This window comes from Myotis myotis, unplaced genomic scaffold (genome assembly GCF_014108235.1).
Source record: "Myotis myotis isolate mMyoMyo1 unplaced genomic scaffold, mMyoMyo1.p scaffold_m19_p_1, whole genome shotgun sequence".
Classification (NCBI taxonomy): domain Eukaryota; kingdom Metazoa; phylum Chordata; class Mammalia; order Chiroptera; family Vespertilionidae; genus Myotis; species Myotis myotis.
In genome coordinates this window covers 218,782,113-218,807,601 of record NW_023416313.1, presented here as the reverse complement: position 1 = coordinate 218,807,601, position 25,489 = coordinate 218,782,113, and the positions used below count along the sequence as shown (strand labels likewise).

The 25,489-nt window shown below is 45.9% G+C and overlaps 1 protein-coding gene across 13 annotated transcripts in view; it reads left to right on the top strand.

Annotated features, from left to right (window-relative positions):
- Positions 1-25,489, top strand: part of PPP2R5C (protein phosphatase 2 regulatory subunit B'gamma) — a 139,958-nt gene that overhangs the window by 57,485 nt on the left and 56,984 nt on the right. For 2 of the 13 annotated variants that reach the window (XM_036316759.1, XM_036316769.1), the window contains exon 2: positions 20,435-20,589. The exons of the other annotated variants lie outside the window; for them this stretch is intronic. The gene's annotated coding sequence lies outside the window, so the exon portion shown is untranslated. The remainder of the gene's footprint in view (positions 1-20,434; positions 20,590-25,489) is intronic. 13 annotated transcript variants of the gene reach the window in all.

Below are 25,489 nucleotides of genomic sequence, written 5' to 3'. Positions count from 1 at the left end.
TTGTTTTCCTTGTGGCACAAGAGGGGAGGCCTGTGCAGAAAATTGAGGAGAGAGGTGAGATGGGAAGTGTGGAACCAAAGACTGGGGAGTGTGGAGTGGCCTGAAGGGTATGATCAAGGGTGGCGATCGGGACATCGTCACAGCTAGTCGTCAGGGTGAGGCAAAAGTAGTTTATAGTTGTTTGTATAGAAAATGGTACAATAATTAATACTAATACAAGAATAAACTGTTTCATGTACCCACAGCTGTAAACCTACTTTTGCCCCACCCTGAACCCTGATGCCAGTCCCTTACAGATAAGCATAGAAAATATTTTCTCCAGTCTGTGGGTTGGCTTTCACTTTCTTGATGGTATCATTTGCAGCACAAACGTTTTTAATTTGGATGAAGCCCAAGTTATCTAGTTTATCTTTTGTTGCTGTGTTCTTAGTGTCATATCTAAGAAACCATCGCCTAATCCAAAGTTTGCTCTTACGTTTTCTTTCAAGAGTATTATAATCTTAGCTTTCATATTTGCTCTTCAATCCATCTTGAGTTAATTTTTGTATATGGTGTTAGGGTCAGGTCCAAGTTCATTCTTTTGTATGTGGATATCCAGTTTTCCCAGCAGCATTTGTTGAAAAGACTCTTCTTTCCCCAGTGAATGGACTTAGCACCTTGTGGAAAATCAGTGGACCATAAATGTACAGGTTTATTTCTGGACTCTCTTCTATTCCTTAGTCTGTATGTCTGCACCAGTCTTGATTACTGTAGCTTGGTCAGAACTTTTAAAACTAGGCAATGTGAATTCTCCAGCTTTGTTCTTCATTTTCCAGATTGTTTTGGTGTTCGCTTCCCTGGCATTTCCATGTGAATTTTAGAGCCAGTTTGTCAGCACTCCTGGCCTCTTTCTGGAGTCCCGTATGCACTCAGATTGGGTAGATGGGGACACTGTGGCCCAGACTCTCCCTGGCAGAGGCTCTGACTGAGAGGAGAACCCTTCCTGTAGGGAGTCGGGGCCTTGGCCCTTTGTGGTCTGTTAAGAACCCCCAGAACCTGTGTTTCTGAAATCTCAGGATTTGTCATTAAAAGTGAATTGAGCCCTGGCCAGTTTTGCTCAGTTGTTAGAGCACCAGCGTGAGCACCGAAGGATCGTGGGTGCCATTCCTGGTCAAGGGCATGTACCTTGGTTTCAGGATTGATCCCCGAGCCCAGTTGGGGCAAGTGCAGGAGGCAACCGATTGATGTATCTCTCTCACATCGATGTTTCTCTCTCTCCCCTCCTCTTCCCTACCTTTCACTGTATTTGAAAATCAATGGAAAAAACTATCTTTTGGTAAGGATTTTTTTAAAAGCGAATTGAATTTTGCATTCTATTTCATAACTATTATAGTTAAATGTAAAAATACTTAACATGATTGAACTGCATTGTAAAACTAGTATTCTAGGAAGTGTATCACATTTACCCTATGGCTTTATGTAACCCCCAGATGCATGTTCTAATTTAAAATGCCCAGCTGGGGAAACCTACCTCTGAGAGCTCTTGTCCTTGTAAAAGTGGGTTCTTTGACCATTGCCATCTTGCCTCTCCAGCCCCCAGGCGCACACATCCATACCGACAAGTAGTAAGTCCTGACTCACACACAGTTGTTGGTATCTCTAGTGAAGCTGCTATCCTTTCTGTGGACTCAAGATAGGCTTAGATCCTGTCAGGCTTGGCCATCAAAAAGATTTCATTCTTATGGGATAAAGTCCATTTTGTTTCAAAGTTATCTTTTTTGGAAAATCAAAGTTCTTGGCCAGGGAGCACACATACTTAGCTTATCTAGGTGCAGGTGTACCAAAGGTGGTCCAGGGTCAGAGATCCCCAAACACCTGTGCGCTCTGTGGCACTGCTTTCACCCATCCACAGCAAAAGTAGAGGTGATGTAGTGTGAGTTTTTCACAAAGCTGAATTTACTTCGTATATAGGACTACTTTTTATTCTAAGGTTGTCCTTTTTAGTATTAAAATATCCTTGTGTGTTTTTTAAATGTTCTTATTTGTTAAGGTGGTAAACCAATGTCCATCTTTAAGATTCTTTACAAAATTTTACTATCTGTGAAATCCTAACTCCAGAACAAAATTTTAAACCACAAATACCAAATTTTTACCTTGTTTACATTTGGAATTACCACATAATATTTCAGATCTCTTATATAACTTAAAATCCCATTTTTTATTCCTTTTATATGAAATGTCCAAGATGGGCTAATTCATGGAGACAGAAAGCAGATTAGAGGTGCCAGGGCCTGAGGGGAGGGGAAGATGGGGAGTGATCACTTACAGGGTACAGGTTGTTATTCTGGGATAAAGAAAAAGTTTTGAAACTAGAGAGAGGTGGTGGTTACACAACATTGTGAATGCATTAAGTGCCACTGAATTGTGCACTTAAAATGGTTTATTGTGTATTATGTGAATTTCACCTTTTTTTCAAGCCCGCTTTATTCACTAGTATAATTATATATACTAGTATACATGGAGTGGGAGGGGGAGTGTTTTATTCAGGTTATATAAATCCAGGTGAGCACACGATACGTGCTTATACACACCCACATACACATGCTACACATACATTATTCACTTGTATCTCAAAGCATAACCATTAGAAGCTATTAGGTAGACAGACTTTCTGCTTTGGAATAGCAGGAAGGTTTGTTTTAACATTCTACTGAGACTCAAAGATTTCCCTGTTCTCAACCTCAGAAACAATACACATCCACCAACATTTTCCAGCCTCTCACACTGGAAAGTTGAAGTTTTGAAATCACCTTTTGAAATCTGTAGTTTCTCTTCCCACTCTGTAGTGGATCTGTGCTCCTTGTTTACTGGGACGCTGGCCACCAAGCTGAGGGCAGGGAGCCAGCCAGCTCTGTTCTGTAAATGCTGAAAGGCAGCGTGAGCTCTTTCCTCCCCTCCCCCAAAAAAGAAAGGAAGGGAAAAGAAAAGACCCTGCATTATGTGTGAGTAAAATCTTTATGAATTCTGAGGGCAGCATTTTTTAGACTTTCTCTCCCTGCTGCATCCAGAAGGAACCCATAAAGGGGAAATGCTGGGTTAGGGCCCTACCTGGATTTGGGGTTCAGGGCCGATCTGAACATTCATTACTGTTCAGGTTTCTGGTTTCCTAAAATAATTGAGCTTGTCACCTTAACTTCACCTAAAATACTGATTGTGTTTTACTTTCCGTAGAACATTAAGATCTCATAATATTTCATAAAGTTGGAATTTTTTCAAGAAAGATGATTTTTTTTCTCACTTAACTTGGATTGCGTTTGTAAATGTGTTATGTGTTGTCTGTGTTCAGATGGTTTTCTGTGTATGGACCCTAGTCACAGGACAGTCTTGCGAACCCTGGTCACACAGGGATGAATTCAGACAACACAGCTTCGTATGTTGGCAATTCCTGGCCCCCAAGTCTCATCCCATCACCTTTAATTGCGCCTTCAAATTACATTTCCTCAGGGGCAAGCAGTTCGGTCCTACTTTTGTTGTTGTTTTCCTTTTTGCAGGATTGAAATTGTGCTCCTAGAAACCGAACACTGGTTTAGTGTCCATAGTGATAAACAAGAAAAGTTTTCTGAAGTTGTCTCTTCAGTCCCCTGCTGCACAGCTGGTTGCTTGGCTTTCTTGCCTCATAAGAGCTGGAACTGAAATTAGGGCATGCATGGTATTATCTGAACCTCAGAATCTGCGAGTAATAATTTTGTAAAGAATGCATCTGCGTTTTCAGGCCTGTCATTGAGACAGAAGATCTTAGTTAGGTATATTTATGACAGAGAAGCACTGAAGTATAATTCCTAACAATGCCATAGTGTTCTCCCAGTGTTCTTTTTTCAAAAATATATTTTTATTGATTTCGGAGAGGAAGGGAGACGGGGAGAGAAATAGAAACATCAGTGATGAGAGAATCATTGATCAGCTGCTTCCTGCAAGCCCCACACTGGGGATGGAGCCAGCAACCCAGGCATGTGCCCTGCCTGGGAATCAAACCATGATCTCCTGGTTCATAAGTGGGCACTCAGCCACTGAGCCATGCCGGCCGCACTCTCCTATTGGTTCTTGAAGATTCGTTGTGCTTAGTCCGTAGGAGAGAGAATTTCCAAATCCATCAGCCCAGGTCGCTGTTACAACTCATATTCACAACCCCTGAAACACGTATTTCAATGCTGTCTTCAGTTATCACAGGGGAATTGCACAGACCTCTAACTTGACACTGCTCTCACCAGAACCAAAGGCAAGTCCTCAGTTGTGGCTTGAAGATTCTGACCCGATTTGGCCCTGCTTTGAGGCTGACCCGGGTCAGTGGAAGTTGGAGCAACAGAATGTTGCCCCAGCTGGGGTTCCTGATGGGGTGTGTCTGGAAGGGACCTGGCAGCAGTATGTCCAATGAGGTGGGTCATTCTAGCAAAGGTGCTTAGTGAAAATTCAGCATATTTGTGTTATTCTGTTAAACACACGGTTTCTGTTAGGTTGGCTGAAATGATAGGTACTTGAGTTTAAAGGTGTAAAAGAAAAATTCAAGAACATAAAGTAAAAAATACAAATATAAGTCAGAAAGCCTGTCCTCAGGAAGTTTGCAACCCAAGTGACTAGAACAGTGATGGCAAACCTATGACACGCATGTCAGAGGTGACATGCAAACTCATTTTTTTGGTTGATTTTTCTTTGTTAAATGGCATTTAAATATATAAAATAAATATCAAAAATATAAGTCTTTGTTTTACTCTGGTTGCAAATATCAAAAAATTTCTATATGTGACACAGCACCAGAGTTAAGTTAGGGTTTTTCAAAATGCTGACACGCCAAGCTCAAAAGGTTCGCCATCACTGGACTAGAAGGACACAAATATCAATAGTGGAAAGTCAGATGGGACCAACTAGAGGGGCAAAGGACGGAGAAATGCTAAGTGTCCCTGCAGGATTGGGCGTCAGAGGACCAGGCAGGACAAACGGCGTGGACAGACAGGGTTCCAGTAGTGTGGCACATTGAACCCTTGTGTAAGTGTGTTTGTTCCACGCATGTTTCTGAGCACTTGGCGTCTGATAGCTGTCACACGGGTGAAAAGTGTGAGGCCTACAATCCATGTGCGGAGAAGTGTGTGTGTGAGCAGGAGAAGCAGCTTGTGCCAGGGTGTCAGCCGCGCCCGAGGAGGGCGCCACGCTCCGCTCCGCTCTGGGGGATGAAGTGCTGCTTCTTGTTTGTTTGTTTCACCACAATTGAAATACAGCTCTTGTTGGCACCGATGATGTCTTACTGTTTAACACATGCTATGCATTTATATAGGACATTATTTATATCTTGGCTACTTCCACAAAAGAATTTTGATATGGCCTAAAATGTTAGAATATATGCAACATATATTAAAAGAAAAAAGCTTACTAAAAACTAGTTTGGAGGGCCAGGTGGAGTTTCAACACAGTTTCAGAAAAAGTATATGCTGCTCATGGGCCAGTGGACACAGCATCTTCTTGGCTCCCTTCTAGTTTGTGATGCTAAAACCATTGCGCAAAGGAGGATGCTCACCTCCTGTGTGACTTGGGATGGGACATGCTACCTTCATTGTACGTTCTTATATAAGTGAGAGCATGAGCCTGTTAAAGTTCAGTTCAATTTGTCCAAAGATACTCTTAAATTAGCAGCAATATTACAATGTAAATATGAAGGCAAAACTGAAAAGAATGAATTGATAGCCTGAGATTGGTGGAGAGAGTCCTACACTGGGTTTCTAAACAGTTTCATTTTATAGAACCAAAGACTGGCCAGGGGATCAGCAGAGACTGGGAGGAATTGTCTGTCGGGCTGTCCTCTCAGTCAGAGAAACAGAATGTACAATAAGGGGAGGATGATCTTGATCCTCTTTTAGGACAGGCGATGAAGACGCCAGATCCTGCACTGTGTCGACTGGTAATAGTCAACAGAGAAATCTACGAGTTAGGGGAATTAGGGGTTCTTGTTCTTTATTCAGTGGGTGGCCCCAGATTCCCAAGCTTGGGAGCTGCACCCCACCAGGGGTACAGGAGATGATTTAGTGATCAGAGTTGAACATTGTTTTAATATTTTTCTATTGATGAATATAAATTATATAACTAGCAAATCAAAATCATGATTTCTTGGATTACTATTGCTTAGGTCAGAGCTTAGTAAAAAGTGTGTTCATTTAAAGAAAAGCACCAAGTAAATAATAGCACAACTGGTCACAGTTGTGGTAAAAATCAAGAAGCCATTTGTGAATGCCTAGTGTGGGGAGCCCTGCCCCCCCCCCCCCCCCCCCCGCCTCCCGTTCACTCCTTGAAGACTGTTCTGAAGAGCCTCTCCAGTCTCGAATTTGGTTCCAAGCACAGGAGCCCTGCAGCTGCACTTGGAGGCTGACAGCCAGGATCCTGGCAGCCTGGGGGAGGGGCACTGGCAGTGCAACTCACAGCTCCCTCCCTCTTTGTGGCTCTATCCCTGCCCCTCCACCTCCTGGCGATTCATTCCCCTGGTAATTTCTCTGCCTGTCTCTTTACTTCTGCTCCACGGTATTATGGCTGGTGCCAGTTACTTAACCTGCTGAATACCTGCTTCTTCATTTGCAAAATGGGAATAATAATTCTCCCCATGGAATAGTTGTGTGTTTTTAATGAGATGAATGGGAGAGAACTTGGCACAGAGTCTGGAACACACTAAAATCCATAATGTTAGCAGTGACAATGGATGATTTGATCTGCCTGATTCTTTCCATGTTTCCAAATTCAGATTCCAGTTAGTGAAAACTGATGGTTGATAGCTTCAGTTTTCAGGAGAAAAGCTTCAATTTGGCCAAAACATTGCCCTCTAATCAAGTTGTTTGTTTACTCTTGGCCCAACCTGCCTGGTAGGGAGGTCCAGGTGGTGCAAAAACCTGCAGCTGGACCTGCTCCTGTGCGCAAGGTGGGCACCACTGCTAACTGGCTAGTGTTGGGGCTCTCATTAGCAATGGCAGGGAGGGGGACTCCTGCTCCAAAGGTGGCCTCCACCCTTCTGGTGTGAGTAGTCTTGGCCAGCTTGGTCTGGCTGGAGCAGATGTTTGAAGGAGACGGGTTACTGAAGGTCAGTAGTAGATTCCTAGACTCAGAAAGTTTTGCACAAGTTGTTACGGGATCACCAAGTTGCCTAAAACAACTGATTTAATTATGTGGTTTATTAATTCTTCAGAAACTACCACAGTGGTAACCCACTGTGCTTAATTTTGCATTCATTCTTGGCTCTGGTCACCCAGCCCCAAAGCGCCCTCCTCCCTTACTTACATTTGGAGAGGACACAGTGTGATGGAGTGGGAGGATTGAGTTTGAGCTCTGTCTCTCCCAACTATTGTCCAGTGAAGTAACTGTTCCAAAACGGAGTTTTCTCATGGGCTTGTGAGGAGGATCAGGCAGCATGATGTTTGTAAATATGCTGTCTAAAGCATTGAAGCACTACAAGTGGTTTTCTTTCAAATTTTCTAATACAGCTGGGAGTGCTTTGGCTTAACTTCTGTCTTCATTGATTCCAGAGTTTGAATGGTCTAGTCCTCTGATTAACCAAGTGGTGCAATCAGGACAGTTACGTCACACATGAGGCTAGAAGCAGTGACAGCGATACTGAGGCCAGTTTCAGGAAGAAGACGTGGTCTTTTAGATCTATACAAAAAATAGTCTTCCCAGAAAAAGGAGATGAAGAAAGATTATGACATGAAATGATCCTGATAAGGCATCTAGGTGTAGCTGTTGACATCTGCGGCCACCAGTAATTTAACCTGGAGAGGTATTTTCCTCTGTGGTTCAGGCGACAGTTCCAGGACACATGACTCAAGGGAAACACTCTTCCCAGACACTTGTAAGTGAAACGTCAGTCCTGGCATCCGAGTCCCTTCAATTATGAGGTCATATAATGGCTGCTTAACCTCACAGGCTGTCAGGTTGCTTCGAGCATTGTGCAAAGGATTTATGCATAAGATGCTAATTTGGTTTATCAGGAGTCTGAATGGGGATTAGAGGAGTGAATCTTGATTGTATGCTGGGAAAGTCAGAAATTAACACTCTAGTAGACTGCCACTAGCCTTTCCTCTTTCAGGGTGACTAGGCCAAAAAGCTCTGAGAAAAAGTCCTCAAATCTTGGAGATTCACTTTCTTAAATTCAGCTCCTGTGAGCACGTGATAAAAAAGCCTCAGAGAGCCCTGGCCATTTGGCTCAGTGGATAGAGTGTCGGCCTGCGGACTGAAGGGTCCCAGGTTCGATTCTGGTCAAGGGCACATGCCTGGGTTGCAGGCTCGATCCCCGAGGGCTTGCAGGAAGCAGCCGATCAATGATTCTCTCATCATTGATGTTTCTGTCTCTCTCTCCCTCTTCCTTCCTCTCTGAAATCAATAAAAATATTTTTTTTAAAAAAGCCTCAGAGAAAGGTGAGGTCTGGCAGGAGTTTCTGTTTTGCTTCCCTTTCTTGCCAGGTTCCTGGAGAAGCGTGTTGCTCTCAGGAGTGTGTTCGACCATGTGAGCAGTGAGGAAAACATGGCCTTTGTCCTTTAGGCTTGGGAATCTCTGATTCCGCCTGCTGATGGCCTGGATCTGTTCCTTACAGTTCAGGGACCATGGCTCTTTGGCTGGGACCATCGAAGGGAGACTGCCTGGCACATGCAGGAATAGCGATGTTCTTAGCCCTTAAGACCAAAATCACAGCTTCTAGAACAGGGGTGGGCAAACTTTTTGACTCGAGGGCCACATGGGTTCTTAAACTGGACCGGAGGGCCGGAACAAAAGCATGGATGGAGTGTTTGTGTGAACTAATATAAATTCAAAGTAAACATCATTACATAAAAGGGTACGGTCTTTTTTTTTTTTTAGTTTTATTCATTTCAAACTGGCTGGATCCGGCCCGCGGCCGTAGTTTGCCCACGGCTGTTCTAGAATCTCACACACATTCATAGCTAGTTTTTGTGACGTTCAATCCTTATTGTAAACTAGTGCCCCAGTGCGTGGATTTATGCTCATTGAAATAAAATTAATTAGGTGGCCAGCGGGGTGGGACTGGGCAAGACAGGCTGGATACAGCCTGGAGCCAACCTCCCATGGTCCCTCCCCGGCCAGCTGCACCTGGGACGGGGCTGTGGCTCAAAGGGTGTCTGTGGAGTGGGCGGGGTCCTTCCAGCAGGTGGGATCCCTCAGCCTGACCTGTGGAGATCGGGCAGAAACTGGCTCTCCAACATCCCCCAAGGGGTCCCGGATTGCGAGAGGATGGTTCTCAGGTGATGCACCTCAGATGACACACCTCAGAATCGGGCTCCCTCCTCTCTGATTCCGGGGTGCGTCACCCAAGAACCGCCACTGCCAAGTCACCGCAGCTCAGCAGCTCCTGTGTTGAGCGTCTGCCCCCTGGTAGTCAATGTGTATCATACCTATCAGACAGTCGGACAGTCACTTAGCCTTTTATATGGATAGATAGATGACTCATTCTGCAATTTGGAAATTTATATCTCAAGGATCTGAAGATCTTTTCAAAATGCTATGTAAACTGAATAAATTTATTTAAATATAATATCTAATGAAATATTAAATACATTTTTTAAAGGCTAGCAAAATTTAAGGATTACTTCCATAGATTTAAGTTAGGTTTATCCTTATATGTGCACTACTATATGTAACAAATTGAATAAATGTGGTTCAGACTTTGGCCTTAAATCCTAAAATGAAGTGGGTAATATGCACAAGGGCATTAAAAAGAATATAGAATAAATATGGAAATGAAAAAGGAAATATGTTAAGCATATTAACCTGAAAATAAAAGGCCTTTCATAGTGGGAGGCGACAAATATTTATTTGAGATCACGAAGAATAGCTTTTCCTAACACACTGACTCAGGCAGAAGGCCAAATAGTGTTCTGATGAGGAGACAAAGGCAAAGGGAGGGAAAACAATTACATCCATAGAAGAAGGCATTTCTATTGGTGCAGATAACGCTAACACAGTGATGCTAATTCTAAACAATATAATTTTCTGTCCAGTTCTCATCAGTCCAGTAGTTGTAATATCTTTGCAAATGGCTCTTTGGGGCACAAAGTTGTTTTGGCCCAGTGCAAAGGTTATTTTGCCTGCTTTAACATCCTCCTGGCTTAGCAGCTCCGGCTCCATGTTAAAGTGGCCCCGTGGGCAAAAGAAAAGCAGAGGCCAAGACCTTCATTCTGGGCAAAGGTGAATTCAAAGCAGAAAAGATTCAGGCAGTCAGGAGTGCTTCCTCACACTAAAGCACAGTCCACAGGATGACAAAACAACCATGAACATACGTGGCCTACTGATTGAATGGCAAGAGCTGGAGGGACACAGTCCCTGAGGCCAGGGGTAGAGGGAGACATGCCCACTCCCAGAGCGGATGGTGACCAGGAGTTATTAAGTGAAATGGGGGACTTCCCAAAACAGCTGCTCACCGGGGTTTTAACATACAATCGTTCACAGAGAAAGACTGCAGTTTCTCAAAATTTGAAATGAGTGGAAGCCGTGTTCTCTCATGTAATGCAGTAGAAATAGGAATAAATGCAGAAGCAGAAGCAGGGCTACTGGTGGGTGCTGGGCTGCCTGGCTGGAGCTTCACAGGCATGACCCTGCTGGCTCCTCTGTATCTTCCATGTTTCAACCAGACCCATCTTCAAGGACAGGCCCCTAGCCCCATCCAGCCCAGCCCTAGGATTTCTTCTTCCCTGAAATTGTTTTGTTGGTGTTTTGGTTTTGTTTTCACTTGCTTGTCTTCCCCCCACTTGAGTGTATCCTCCATGAAGGGTGGGACCTTTTCTGTTGGGTTGAAAACTTTATCCTCAAAGTCTAGATCACTCCCCGGCCCTCAGTAGACTGAACAATGTCATCAGATGAACAACAATTAGTAAAAGGAACATTATGCTGCAGGGACCGACCTATGCACTTACACTGTTACCATAGCTACTCCTTAACGTTCACTCCAAAGGAGGCATGGCCAGTGTCCCCATTGTCCCATGTGGAGTCGAAGCCTAAGCACAGCCAACTACTCACAGAGTGACAGCAGGTGAGCCAGAGGACTGAGGTCTGAGCAGGGCTGCCTGACATGGGCTGTGCTCTCAGATCCCAGGCCAGCCCTGTCTCCGTGAGTGACTGTGAGTTAAGGTGACGCCTTACAAAGGTAACATGTAAAGATAGTTATTAAATAAGGAGGAGACGAAATCATCTAAACACTTTTTTAAAAAGATAGGAAAGGACCAAAATAAGTTAAAGGATTTCTGTATTCTATAAAGACAGAAGGAGAAATAAATTAATTAGGAAACTGAAAACAAAAAAGGATAAAACCAAAGAGCCAGTTTGGAAGAGGGTGGGTGGTGGAGGAAGGGCAAAGGCAGGCACAGAAGCCTGTGGTGGAAGTCCCCACACAGTGTGTCACAGTTCAAAGGAAAGAGGGAGGGAACATCTCCATAGATCTGAAGGTGGCGTTTGGTAAAATTCAACGTCCATTCCTTAATTTTGAGGTATGATTGTTTTTAACTTTTTGAAATAATTTCAAATGTATGGAAAGTTGTTGAAAAGTACAAACAAACTTTATCAAGTTTCACCCATTTGTCAGTGTTCTGCCACATTGATCCCAAATGGGACATTGGGAACGTGCCTCCTTCTGCCACTTTGTCGTTCTGCTCACGTACAGATCTACCTTCAGGGAGATTGGGGGTCCAAGCAGCCCCTTCAGCCTTCAAGGGCCCTGGGTTCCTTCTGCCTCAAGAAGGGCAGGGTGACCCCAGGGCTCACCCCCTTGGTTTCTGTTGTCTTTTCTTCTTGACCCTATGAATCCTCACTATTTTGTGAACTTATTGGTGCCTTTAAGTACATTGTTTTAAAAATATTTTCTCAAGTTTTTCTCGCTGAGAGGAGAGACCTTATTAGCCTTTGTAGTCATGGGGAGGGGATGGAAGCCAAGAGGTCTGCGGAGGATGGCTGTTAAGGACCTTTCCCCCAGTCTGCTGTCCACCCCCCTGCAGCCTGCTTTGTGGGGCCTGTGGCCATTCTTACCAGGGCCGTTGGGGCCTCACCAGTGTGTTCCAGGTTGCTTCCCCGCCACCCACAGCCATACCGTGTCCTGTACCCCTCTCCCTGCTGGCCAGCCAGCCTCCCTCCCCCACCTGCTCTCCGGCCAGCAGCCCCATTGCCTGGAAAGTATGAGCCCTTCAGTGTTCACTGTCCTTTTTAGTGAGGTTTTAGATGGGAGTAGTACAACTAGATAAGTGTGTTCCATTTTCCACCTGTAATTACAAATTAAAGCATTATTTGTAACCTTTTTTAAAAGAACACTGAAAAAACTAGTTTGACTTGTTAAATTATAGCACACATATACAGTGAAATTCCAAACAACGTTGGATGATGTTGGTCTAGTTATTGATCTACGGGACATTCTTGAAGCAGTTGAGGAAGGCAAAAATGGGGCGTTAGGACGCCTGATGCCCAATAGCTTGTTGACACAATTCAGCATGTGGTGGATGTGGAGACCAGGTAGGTGTTGTCAGTGGGCAACAGCCCTTCTCTGCATTTCCCTTTCTTTGTTGTTTGGATATTTTTTATCCTCACCAGAGGATATGTTTATTAATTTTAGAGAAAGAGGAAGAGGGGAGATAGAGAGAGGGAGGGAGGGAGAGAGAAACATCGATCGTTTGCCTCTGATATGCTTCCCAACCGGGATCGAACCCGCAGTCTTTTGATGTATGAGACAACACTCTAACCAACTGTTTAGATTTTTTTTTAATTTCACAGTGAACATGTATCATTTTTCTGAAAACAAAATTTTTCAAAAATATGTAATACATGTGAATATATCATATATTAGCAATTAAGTCCCAGTTTTATTGAAAGACCAGTTATCAACCATACGCAAAGAGAAAGATAGGTTTATGCCCTTGGCTTTTTATGCTTCCCGCTGTGTTACCCACTATCAGTTCCTGTCCTGGATTTAAAAAGGAAAAATCACACGGTTCTTGCCCTGTTCCTGTCTGGAGACCATGCTGTGTTTTTATCCTGACTGCTGCTGGCACTCTGGTCTCTGAGAGGAGCGCCTTCAATCTCCTGGAGACAGGCCCAGAAATCTCAAGGAGCTGGGCAACTGGGTCACCACAGTGTCTCCTGCACCCTGATCTGCTGGCCACTTTCCACACTTTCCAGTTTTATTGATCTTCTTATCCTGTTAGCTTCTAGCCCTATTCTCCTCCCCCGCCCCCCGCCCCCCCAAAAAAGCTCCACTATAATCCTTTTATAAGCCTATCAAACTTTAAGGATATTTTTCCACTCAAATCTAGTTATGCCACAAATGGATCGAATGGAAATGTCTGTGAACTGGCGGAGGATTGGCTCCTCGGTGACCGAGCAGACACGTGTGCTATAATTGGATTTGGTTCGCTCAGTCTTTCGCCACGTTTAAGTAGCTGCCCTCGCGCTGCACCGCTCTAGAACCAGAAGAGCAAAGCGGGTGCCTATGGTCTGTGCCGACAAGCCGCATAATTGAGTTACGCACAGCCAGACACTGCCAAATCGAGAGCCCACCTTTCGCTAGGGACGAGCTTAGTGGCTGAGTACAGTGCATTGGTGGCCTGTGTGGAAATGCCTGGGGAGGACAGATGGCGTTGCCTCCATAATGAACATTATTTTAAGGACAGAGCATAAACAGTATTGAGTAGAAGCTAAGAAGCTAAGAAGTCTCCTGATGCGCAAAAGCAAAAACCTGTAGTGTTTACTGCAGACATATTCTATCTGGGGCATTGCTCTGAGCACAGCACATTTGTTAATTCACAGGAACCCACTAGGGACCGAGAATCCATTTTCCAATTGAGGAAACAGGCCCCAAAAAAGTAAAGTACCATGCCCATGGTCACCAGAGTAGTAACAGGTGGAGCTGGGATTCCAACCCAGGTATCCGCACATTCCCACCCAAGTTCTGACCCCTTTGTTCTGCTGCCAGTGTCTCAGGGACTCTGTTAGTGTTTGTAAGTGAAGGAGTCGGCATCAGAAACCAAGGGGCAGTTATGGCCTCGGAGTGCCATGAACATATGTTGTTTTGATTTAACTATAAATTGTGGGCTATAAAGAACAAGTTTTTCAAAATGCTTTTTACAGAGTCATAGAATTTATAGAGGACTAGACCATAGAGATTTCCTGAAAAGGCACCAGCTTAGATCACCACATTCAACAGGCAGCTTCAATGTAGAGCTCAGGGCAGCATCCTGCTCCAGATCCCATAAATGTGCTCTGTGTCTAGCCGGGCACTGCCACTGCTGGGTACACCAGCGTGGTGTTCCGTTTGTAATAAAACCCTCTGGTTTCAAACACAGAGAGCAGTCTGGAGTAAAGGTTTCGGGGCGGGGGGGGATCGTTGGCTGCCAAGGGGGGAAACTTTGAGACCAAGGGAGGCAGCAGGCCAAGCCAGGAGCAGTGCCTGAGATGGCCAGGTGACCCAGAGGCTGGTATTTCCCAGGAAGAGCACATTCAGTCGACCGTCATGTTGTGTCCACCCTGTCTCAAAAACCATTGTGGCTACAAGCTCCCAGGGGAACGTCTTGTGTATGGTTCCTCTTGGCACTGCTAGAAGGTTGGCACTGCCTGTAGTGGCTGCCTTTTGCCATCCCCACAAGAGAGTGGACAGTGGAGCTCCTCTTCCCAGGACCAGCTCACATAGCCTGAGGCGGAGCCCCATTGTACCAGCTGACTTAACCCTTACCAAACCCTGCCTCCTCAAGAAAGGAGGAATTGAATGGAAGTGTGTACATATATAATTTGAAGTATAATTTCAATTTCTTTTGCAATTAAAGAAATTTTATTGAATTCATTGGATGACATTGGTTAATAAAATTTTATAGATTTCCGGTGTACAATTCAATAATACATCATCTGTATACTGTATTGTGTGTTCACCACCCAAAGTCATTTCCTTCCATCACCATTCATTCCCCCTATACCCTCTCCTACCTGCCCCTACCGCCTTTCAGTTTCTTGTGCAATTTGGGATAAAATACGCAGAAAAGGATTAGCTAAATGTCTTTCCACAGATACCAGAACACTAGAGTATTTCTTGTTTTAACTAATAATAAAAACATCAGATGTTAAAGTGGCATGTTCTTCTCCAGGGTAGTGGGCCCTGCGGTGATACACTAAATGGATTACAGTTGTGTGTGATTTGGGCGGCATGAATGTGCTCGGGCCTTTTTATAAAGTGGCGAGAGGTGGGTGTCTCCAAGGTCAGCTGGGGAGCCGCTGCTGGAGAGTTTCCTAAAAAATAGCAGTGAGCTTCGCTTTTGTCCTCTCTGTGTGCTCCATCCAAGGACCCACCTAGACTCGGCCTCAGAGCCATGACTCCCCCGTGACAGGAATGTCGGGGATGGTTTCATCACAGAGCAGTGTCACCACTAATTACCCCTGCCATAAAGAGGCCTGCTATGGGGGTGCAGGTGGGAGTGAGCAAAGTGCTGGGTGTCTCTCCCAGGATTACCCTCCAGTTTCACAGACCTGGGACCAGGCCCTGGCTGGTCACACTTGCCCGGCATAGGAAGACCTGCTGTGGGCTTGTCTTCCTGCCAGAGCAGCCTTGCAATGTTTCTGTCTACTGTATCCAAGCTCTGAGTTTAAAGCCTTCTCTTTATAATTTATGTATTGAGATAGTAAAGTGGCAGGCGTAAGCAGTGTGAAGTTTCCATTTAGTTTATGCCTCAGGATTCTTTCTTGCCCTCTACACTGGGCAAGGGGTGAGGGGCGCCCTGTCTAAGAGGGATGCCTTATGCAGGAGTGTGGAAATCACTGGTTATGAACACCTGCAGTTTTGTCCCATCAGCATCATTAGTTTATGTGACACATTTGTTGAGCACCTGTCATTTGCTGGGATACAGAGGAGGTGGAGGATGCCATGCCCCCTCTGTTCCTCCCAGGATTACAGTGAGAGTCAGGAGGCCCCGGGGAAAGCTTGTCCAGTCCCCAGGAGGCCATAGGCCACTCCCCACCACCAGGAAGAACTATCATTTTTCTTTATTGGCTTGTATCTTTACACTGTTGGCCTCCTACCAGGATTAGTTGATGACCAGGTGAGATAGAGTGTAACTCAGCATAGGTTAATATTAACACTGTTGCCCTAGCCGGTTTGGCTCAGTGGATAGAGCGTCAGCCTGCAGACTGAAGGGTTCTGGGTTCAGTTCCAGTCAAGGGCATATGCCCAGGTTGTGGGCTAGAGCCCTAGTAGGGAGCATGCAGGAGGCAGCAGATCAATGATTCTCTCATCATTGATGTTTCTATCTCTCTCCCCCTCTCCCTTCCTCTCTGAAATCAATTTTTTTTAAAAAAATGAGCACTGTTAACTAATACTAATTCCACAGGGGTGGAGATGAAGAGGTCAGCAGATGCTGGGAATGGGGACTAGAGGGATTTAGCACCGATTTTCATCTGCTCCACCTCCCCACGAGAACACACGTGCATACACATGGTCCCTGATTTTGTGGTTCCTTGTGCGTGTCATGATGCGTGTATCGCTTTAGGGCCCTGAGTCCCAGGATTCTCTCCCAGGTCTTGTCACACAGGCCCTGAGGCTTATTTGACTGTGTTGTCCCTTGATTCTCCCCCGCTGCAGCCCTGGGTCAGACGTCATGTGTTAAGAGCCCAGAGTGTCTAGCTGTTCCCACAAGGCATTCCAGAAGGAGGTCTAAGCAGGAAACAGGGTCCTTGTCAACAAGTCAGGCTGTTTGGGGATTTATATCTTTTTTAGAGGCCTGGTGCACTGATTCATGCATCGGTGGGGTTCCTCGGCCTGGCCTGTGGGGATCAGGCCGAAACTGGCTCTCTGACATCCCCCAAGGGGTCCCAGATTGTGAGAGGGCGGTTCTTGGGTGACACACCCCGGAATCGGGGTCCCTCCTCTCTGGTTCCAGGGTGTGTCACCCGAGAACTGCCGCTGCCAAGTCACTGCAGCTCAGCAGCTCCTGCGATGAGCACCTGTCCCCTGGTGGTCATTGCACATCATAGCTAGTGGTCAGACAGTCACTTAGGCTTTTATGTTCCTAGGAGTCTGACACATCTTCATCTTTCCTTATAAAAAAGCCAAGGGTCCTAACCGGTTTGGCTCAGTGGATAGAGCGTTGGCCTGCAGACTCAAGGGTCCCAGGTTCGATTCCGGTCAAGGGCATGTATGTACCTTAGCTGCGGGCACATCCCCAGTAGGGAGTGTACAGGAGGCAGCTGATCCATGTTTCTCTCTCATCGATGTTTCTAACTCTCTATTCCTCTCCCTTCCTCTCTGTAAAAAAATCAATAAAATATATTTTTTAAAAAAAAGCCAAGGCTTCAAATTCAACTAAGATCACTTGAGTTTCTCTTACATGTCAGCTGTCCCAGGAGATGAGGACATGTTTCTGAACATACATGTGGGTCCACAAGAGGTCATATAGCTTCAGGAACCTGGGGCTTAGATTGCCATGACTTCACCCTCTTTTTACTATAGTGGAATCTAGACCAGAAATCATTTGTTTCTTCCAGGATACTTCTTCACTGAAAAATTCACTTGCCCTAAGAGCTTTTCTGCGGAAACCAGTCTCTCCTGGCCTTCTCTTATCTCAGTGTGCTGCACTGCCTCCCCACCCAGTCCCTGGGGAGGATGCCAGTTCTCAGGGGCAAAGGGTGGGGCGAGCTAGACCTTGGCTCCAGTCCCTGTTTTTTGAAATGGAAGTATCTGTCTTATAAAATTACACTATAATTTTTGAGAAAGGGACACGGGGTGGGAGTTGGGGGGGGGGGGAGTTGTGAGGAAAGTGAGTATCACTCCTTTCTATATGTGCAAATAAAGGCGAGCTGAAGAATCACAGAAAAGCCGCAAGGGAGGGCAGATCTCTAATGTCCGAGGAGAGAGGAGAGAGCTTCAGGTTTGGGCAAACAACTTGGCTGTGGGATCTACACAAGATCTGCTCATCCTGAGCTGGTTTCCACCCCAAACTTGGCCCCTGATGGACTACAGAGTTGGGTTTAAAGGGAACACTCAGTGGATTTTTAGCTACTGGTTGTCTCTAAGAAAACATTATTTTTAAAGACGAAAGTATCCATGTAGAAACTGCTGGCCAACCTTACATTGTTACCACATTTCTATGCAAATTAGCTTAGTAGGCAGGACACCTGGGAAAGGGGCCAGAGTGCTGGGAATGGAGGAATGCTCCCTGCTTCTGACTCTCTTTTGGAACACTGGCTAACAGAAGCTCCATGCAGGTAGCCAGCAATGGCGTTCTTCAACAGTGAGCACTCCTGTCTGTTTTGAGTCACCACTGTCACTCCATCTCCTTGAAATTAGGTCCTGCAGACAGTGCTCAGGGGCTCAGTGTTTATGAAATAACTAGAGGCCTGATGCACAAAATTTGTGCAAGGACCTTGGCCCCCCACCATTGAGCTTTGTCCTGAAGGAAGGACTTCCGGAAGGACATCAGGTTTAATTAGCATATTACACTTTCATTATTATAGACTAGGGGCCCGGTGCACAAAAATTTGTGCACTCAGGGGGGGGAGGGGTCCCTCAGCCAGGCCTGTGCCCTCTCACAGTCTGGGACCCCTCGGGAGATAACGACCTGCTGGCTTAGGCCTGCTCCCGGGTGGCAGAGGGCAGGCCCAATCCCTAGGTGCAGCCCCTGGTCGGGCTCAGAGCAGGGCCGATTGGGGAGTTGGGGCGCCGCCCCCTGTCATGCACAGAGCAGGGCGGATTGGGAGGTTGCGGCGCCACCCCCTGTCATGCTCAGGGTAGGGCCAATTGGGGGGTTGGGGCACCGCCCCCTGTCACACTCAAGGCAGGGTCGATGGGGAGGTTGCAGTGCCACCCCCTGTCACGCACAGAGCAGGGCCCATCAGGGGGTTGGGGCGCTGCCCCCTGCCATGCACAGAGCAGGGCCCATCAGGGGGGTTGGGCTCCCCCCTGTCACGCACAGAGCAGGGCTGATCAGGGGGTTGGGGAGCTCCCCCCATCACGCACAGAGCAGGGCCGATCAGGGGGTTGAGGAGCTCCCCCGTCACTCACAGAGTAGGGCCGATAGGGGAGTTGGGGCACCGCCCCCTGTCACACACAGAGCAGATCGGATCAGGGGGTTGGGGTGCTGCCCTCTATCACCCACAGAGCAGGGCCGATCAGGGGGTTGGGATGCTGCCACTGTCACACTCAGGGCAGGGCCGATGGGGAGGTTATGGCTCTACCTCATCACACACAGAGCAGGGCCCGTGGGGGGGAGGGTTGGGGCGCTGCCCTCTATCGCCCACAGAGCAGGGCCGATCAGGAGGTTGGGGCGCCGCCATTCTCACACTCAGGGCAAGGCCAATGGGGAGGTTATGGCTCTACCCCGTCACACGCAGAGCAGGGCCCATGGGGGGGGGGGGTGCCGCACCCTGTCACACACAGAGCCGCAGGGCGATCAGGGGGTTGGGGAGCTCCCCCCTATCAGGCACAAAGCAGGGCTGATCAGGGGGTTGGGGCGCCTTCTCCTGTCACGAACAGAGCAGGGCGGATAGGGAGGTTGTGGCCCCGCCCCCTGTCACACACAGAGCCGCAGGGCGATCAGGGGGTTTGGGCGCTGCCCCCTGTCACACTGATCCCGGTGCTGGGAAGCATATTACCCTTTTACTATATAGGACAGAGCCCTGGTGCATGGGTGGGGTCTGGCTGGTTTGCCCTGAAAGGTGTCCTGGATCAGGGTGGGGGTGCCCACTGGGGTGCATGGCCAGCCTGGGTGAGGGGATGATGGCTGTTTGCAGCTGGTCACACACCCTTCAGGGTGGGGGTCCCCACTGGGGTGCCTGGCCAGCCTGGATGAGGGGATGATGGCTGTTTGCAGCTGGTCACATCCCCTTCAGGGTGGGGGTCCCCACTGGGGTGCCTGGCCAGCCTGGGTGAGGGGATGATGGCTGTTTGCAGCTGGTCACACACCCTTCAGGGTGGGGGTCCCCACTGGGGTGCCTGGCCAGTCTGGGTGAGGGGCTGAGGGCTGTTTTTAAGCTGGCGGGTGACAGAAGCTCCCAACCGCTCCTTTTTTTCTTTTTCTTTTTTTATTCTGGGCCAGCTTTAGCTCTGGCTCCAGCTCTGAGGCCTCTGCTGCTGAAAGCAGGTATCTGGTTTGTTTGGGTTCTATAATCTCGAAACACTGTATCAACTCCAGCTCTGAGATCCCGGCTGCTGAAAGCAGGTTTCTGGGGTTTTGTTTAGCTTCTATATTTGTAACTATGTTTCAAACTGCAAGATCAGAGGCCGCCAAGGCAGGCGGGGAACGTTGGTTTCCTCCGTCACTGAAGCAAGCAAGCCTCATGTTAGCTTCAAGCTGCCTGGCTGCTGGCTGCCATCTTGGCTGGCAGTTAATTTGCATATCTCGCTGATTAGCCAATGGGAAGGGTAGCGGTCGTATGCTAATTACCATGTTTCTCTTTTATTAGATAGGATAACTGCTGAAGCCCAACTACAGTGTCTCCTCAAGTCTAAGTGCTACCGAGCAGAGGGCAAACCATTCTAAGGGTTACTAAGAAGGAAGGAGACAACAGCTGTCAAGTGAAAGACACAACTTGATTTGGGGGACGTTCACTTGAAAAATGTATGTTAGAACAGACAAACTGATACTTGCATTTTGACATTGAGAAGTTTATTGTCATTTTGAAGACCATTGAGTTAGGAATAGTTGAGTTAGGAATTAACTCAATTTTGAAATTATGTGGATACTAAGGGTCAGAGTAGAAGTTAGTCTTATTGCTTCAAATACATAAAGTGAATATTTCATTTAGTCATGTTCATCTTGCTTTCAAATTGTAGACGTTTAGATTTATAAGGTAGGAGTTCGTTGTTACCACACCTGAGGAACCAGAGCCCAGGCATCATGGTTGCCTCCTAAAAAGACTGGGAAACTGGTTTCATGGACCAGCCTTCTCTTTCAAAGTAGCTCTTCGCGCTTCCGGCATCTTAATTTCAGTCCCTCAGTCCCTTCGGAACAGATCTTTCTTATTCCCAGGTCAGGTTGTATTGCTCATCTGTTAGAAGCCCTCTGTGATTCGGATCTCTCTACCCCTGGTACTGCTCACATTTCTCTATCTAAGTGCCTCTAGCTGTGAGATCCAGTGCTAAAATGCCTGTCACCAGCAGTTTCTTTGAAGACCTTGGTTTTATCTTGAATTTTTGTAGACTTTGCATTCTACTCTGATACTTGTGAATGTAAATAGGTTTTAAATTATGCAACCTCTTCTTCATTAAATTACCTGAATTTGTTTCCTTCAGATTGATTTGTTCATTCAACAAATATTTGAGGTCCCACTGTGCTCAGCCGGTGTTAGCTATGAAGGCTAAAGTGGTGAATATGACAAAGACCCTCCTCTGTGAGAATTTCTGATTAAGGATCCTGTATTATTAATTTAGGCCTTGTGAAATAGAATCAGTAGTGTCCTAATTTAAGGTTCTGTCTTTTGGGGAGGAATCGATTTTCCAGGAAAAAGCACCCTATTTCATTTGTCCCATAACTCCAGGGCCCTCTGGTTTGAGAAGTGGGCTCCTATAGATAACATCTTCCCCCGAGGGGGCTTCCAGTGCCTCCACAGCAGGCCTCAGCCTCTTGAAGCTGATGTGGCTCCTGCTCACTCTCCTCCAAAGCCAAGCTCCAGGGACCCCAGGAAACGCTTCCCTCAACCTGTATCCCTGTCCCCCAGCCCCTGGATCCCTACTGTACCTCACATGTCTCGGTCATAGCACTTCTCACAGATTTTAGTTGTTTTCTTTTAGATCAAGTGCAGTCATCCCTCCTTACCCACAGAGAGTATGTTCCAGTATCCCCAGTGAGTGCCTGAAACTGTGGCTAGTACTGAACCCTACCTATACTATGTTTTTTCCTTACATACACCCCTATGATAAAGCTTGATTTATAAATTATGCACCCTAAGAGATTAATACTAGTGAATAATAAAACAGAACAATAATAGTATACTGTAATAACTATGTGAATGTGTTCTCTCAAAATATTGGTATTGTACTTTTCTCACCCTCCTTGTGATAACATGAGATAGTGTCTATGTGATGAGTAGAAGTGCGAGAATGATGTGACATTGTGTCATCGTGTTAGACTACTGTAAAGCAGACGAACACCAGCTACCTCGACACCACGACAGTTCATTTGATAACTTAGACGGCGCCTAAGTGACCAATGGGCTGACAGCATATACAGCGTGAATATGCTGGACAAAGGGATCAGTCATGTCCTGGATGGGACAGAGTGGGACAGCGCAAGATTTTATCATACTACTCGGAGTGATGCACAATTTGAAACATGAATTGTTTTTTGGGGTTTTTTTTTGTTTTTAAATATATATTTTATTGATTGATTTTTTACAGAGAGGAAATGAAAGAAATAGAGAGTTAGAAACATCGATGAGAAACATCGATTCAGCTGCCTCTTGCACACTCCCTACTGGGGATGTGCCCGCAACCAAGGTACATGCCCTTGACCGGAATTGAACCTGGGACCCTTCAGTCTGCAGGCCGATGCTCTATCCACTGAGCCAAACCCGCTAGGGCTGAAGCATGAATTGTTTAATCTCCGGAATTTTCAACAATATTTTTGGACCTCAGTCAGCCACAGATAACTGAAACTGCAGATAAGGGGGACTACTATATCATGGTTTAATTTATCTCTGTGTTGTCAATGTCTAGTAACAGTGCCTGGCATACATGTTGGATAAATTTTTTAATTCCTTATGTTACAGGCTACATACTCAGGATTGGAGCCTACTCAGACCTGTTTTCATGTCTCAGTTGCTTCACACCAGATGCATTAGATCTGATAAGCAAATCATACCCCCAATTTATATTATACATTTGGGATCATAATTGCTTATCTTTTCTAAGAGAAAGAGGAAGAGGGAGAAACTTTATATAAATAGAAAATAATTAGAGATCACTTAGAACTTCACCTTGATTGGGAAATTTTTTTCACTTAAAAATAAAACACAACAATATCCAGAACTTAAATTCTTCAACATAAACACTAGGTAGAGGAAGGAGCGTTAGAAAATGTGTTGGGAGTGCACATGTGTGCATGTGTTTCAAGGTTAGTTTGGAGGTTTTCAGTGTTGATTCATGTAGAGCAGTGGTTCTCAACCTTCCTAACGCCGCAACCCTTTAATACAATTCCTCATGTTGTGGTAACCCCCAATTTCATTGTTACAAATTGAACATAATTAAAGCATAGTGATTAATCACAAAAACAATATGTAATTATATATGTGTTTTCCAATGGTTAGGCGACCCCTGTGAATGGGTCGTTCGACCCCCAAAGGGGTCGCGACCCACAGGTTGAGAACCGCTGATCTAGAACATTGTGGAAAAGGCTTACATATACATACAGTATGCCTGGGCTGTGGCATGGAACAGCTCTGGGAGGACACCAACTGGTGACAGTGGATGCCTTTGGGAGAACAGAGGGTGTTTTGGGTTTTTTTTTTTTGCGATATGCACATATTATGTAGCCTTTTTAATTTGAAATATAACACATACAGAAGCATATAAAACAAGTACAATGAATAATTATAAAGTAAGTGCTCATGTAACCACCAGCCAGACCAGGCACCCAAAAGCCCCCTCTAGGTACTGTCGGTACTGTCACAATGTCCACGTCATTCTCGCACTTCATCTCATCACATAGACATTATCTCATGTCATCACAAGGAGGGTAAGAAAAGTATACCAATATTTCGAGAGAACGCATTCACATAGTTATTACAGTATACTATCATTGTTCTGTTTTCAGGATGCCATTCCTATGCTTTATGTAAATGAAATCATACTGAGTTAATCCTTTTTATCTCCCCTCTTTCACTCAACAGTGTTTTGTAAGATTTATCCTTATTGTGTACAGCTGTACTTTGTTCATCTCTGTAGTTTTGGAATATTGTAGGGTATCCACTACTAATGGACATGGGCTGCTGTGAACATTCTCTTACCTACGTTGTTGAGCACGTGTGTGTGAGCCTCATTGAGTGGGTTACGTGCCACAGAGCACGTGTCTGCCCCGCACTCCACCCGACCTGCAGCCGCTCAGCACTGTGTGAACTCCTGCTCAGCGCCTCCCAGCACTGTGCATCCTCAGACTGTTAAATGATTGTCGATCTGTTGGGTATCTAATGGTATCTCATTGTGGTTTCCATTTGCATTTCTCTAGTTTTTAATCAGTGACTATCCTTTCATATGTGATTAGCCATTTGGGTACATTTTATGAAGTGCCTGGTTAAGACTTTTGCCTACTTTTCTCTTGGTACTCTGGATTTTTCTTACTGATTTATTGGAAAAGTTAATATATTCTTCATATGAATTTGTTGGCTGTATGTATTCAGGTAGTTCCCCTACTCTGTGGATTGTCTTTTTATTCTTGGTGGTGTCTTGATGAAAAAAAAAAGTTTGATTTTTTTATAATTCAATTTATCAATCTTTTAAAATTCCTGTTTTTATATCTTAAGTTCTTCTCTATCTCTTCTTTTACATAATAATTTTTCTATATTATTTTCTAAAAGCATTCGAGCTCTGTCTTTCAGATTTAAGTCCTAACCTTCCAGAAGCTTATATTTTATTTTTATATATAACTAGAGGCCTGGTGCACAAAATTCATGCACTGGAGGGAGGGGGGTCCCTTAGCCTGGCCTGCGCCCTCTTGTAGTCCGGGACCCCTCGGGGGATGTCCGCCTACTGGATCCCCCTGAGGATCAGGCCTAAGCCGGCAGGCAGACATCCCTGTCACAGTCCGGGGTCCCTCTCACAGTCTGAGACCCCCTCGCGCCTTACCACCGCCTGCTTACTGCTCCTTACCGCTCAGCTTGCTGTTCCTTAGCGCTGCTGCGGAGGCGGGAGAGGTTCCTGCCACCACCACTGCGCTCACCAGCCATGAGCCCAGCTTCTGGCTGAGCTGCGCTCCCCCTGTGGGAACGCACTGACCACCAGGGGGCAGCTCCTGAGTTGAGTGTCTGCCCTCTGGTGGTCATTGCGCATCATAGCGACCGGTCATTCCGCCAGTCGGTCGATTTGCATATTAAGGTTTTATTATATAGGATGTAATCCAACTTTTCTTTCCCTTCTCCCCCTCACCTCTCCTTTCCCCTTCCTTTTTCTCCCCTTATTTCTTTTCTTTTCCCTTCCTTTCTCCTTTCTTTTCATCCCTGGGTACCTGCTTGTTCCAGCACCATATATTTAAAGATGGGCCTTTTTTCGCTGCTCTGTAATCCACTTGTCATAAGTCATGTATCCACATGCACACAGGCCTGTTCTGGACTCTGTTCTCTGTGGCATATCAGGCTTGGCTGTTTTCATTAGTGAAGCTTTACAGTTAGTCTAGATTTCTGGAACAACAACCCCCCCCCCCCCCCCCGCCATACACACACACACACACACACACACACGCACACACACTGTTGTTCTTTTGCCAGAGTCCTGGCAAGTGTTGACCCTTTGCATTTCCATGTACATTT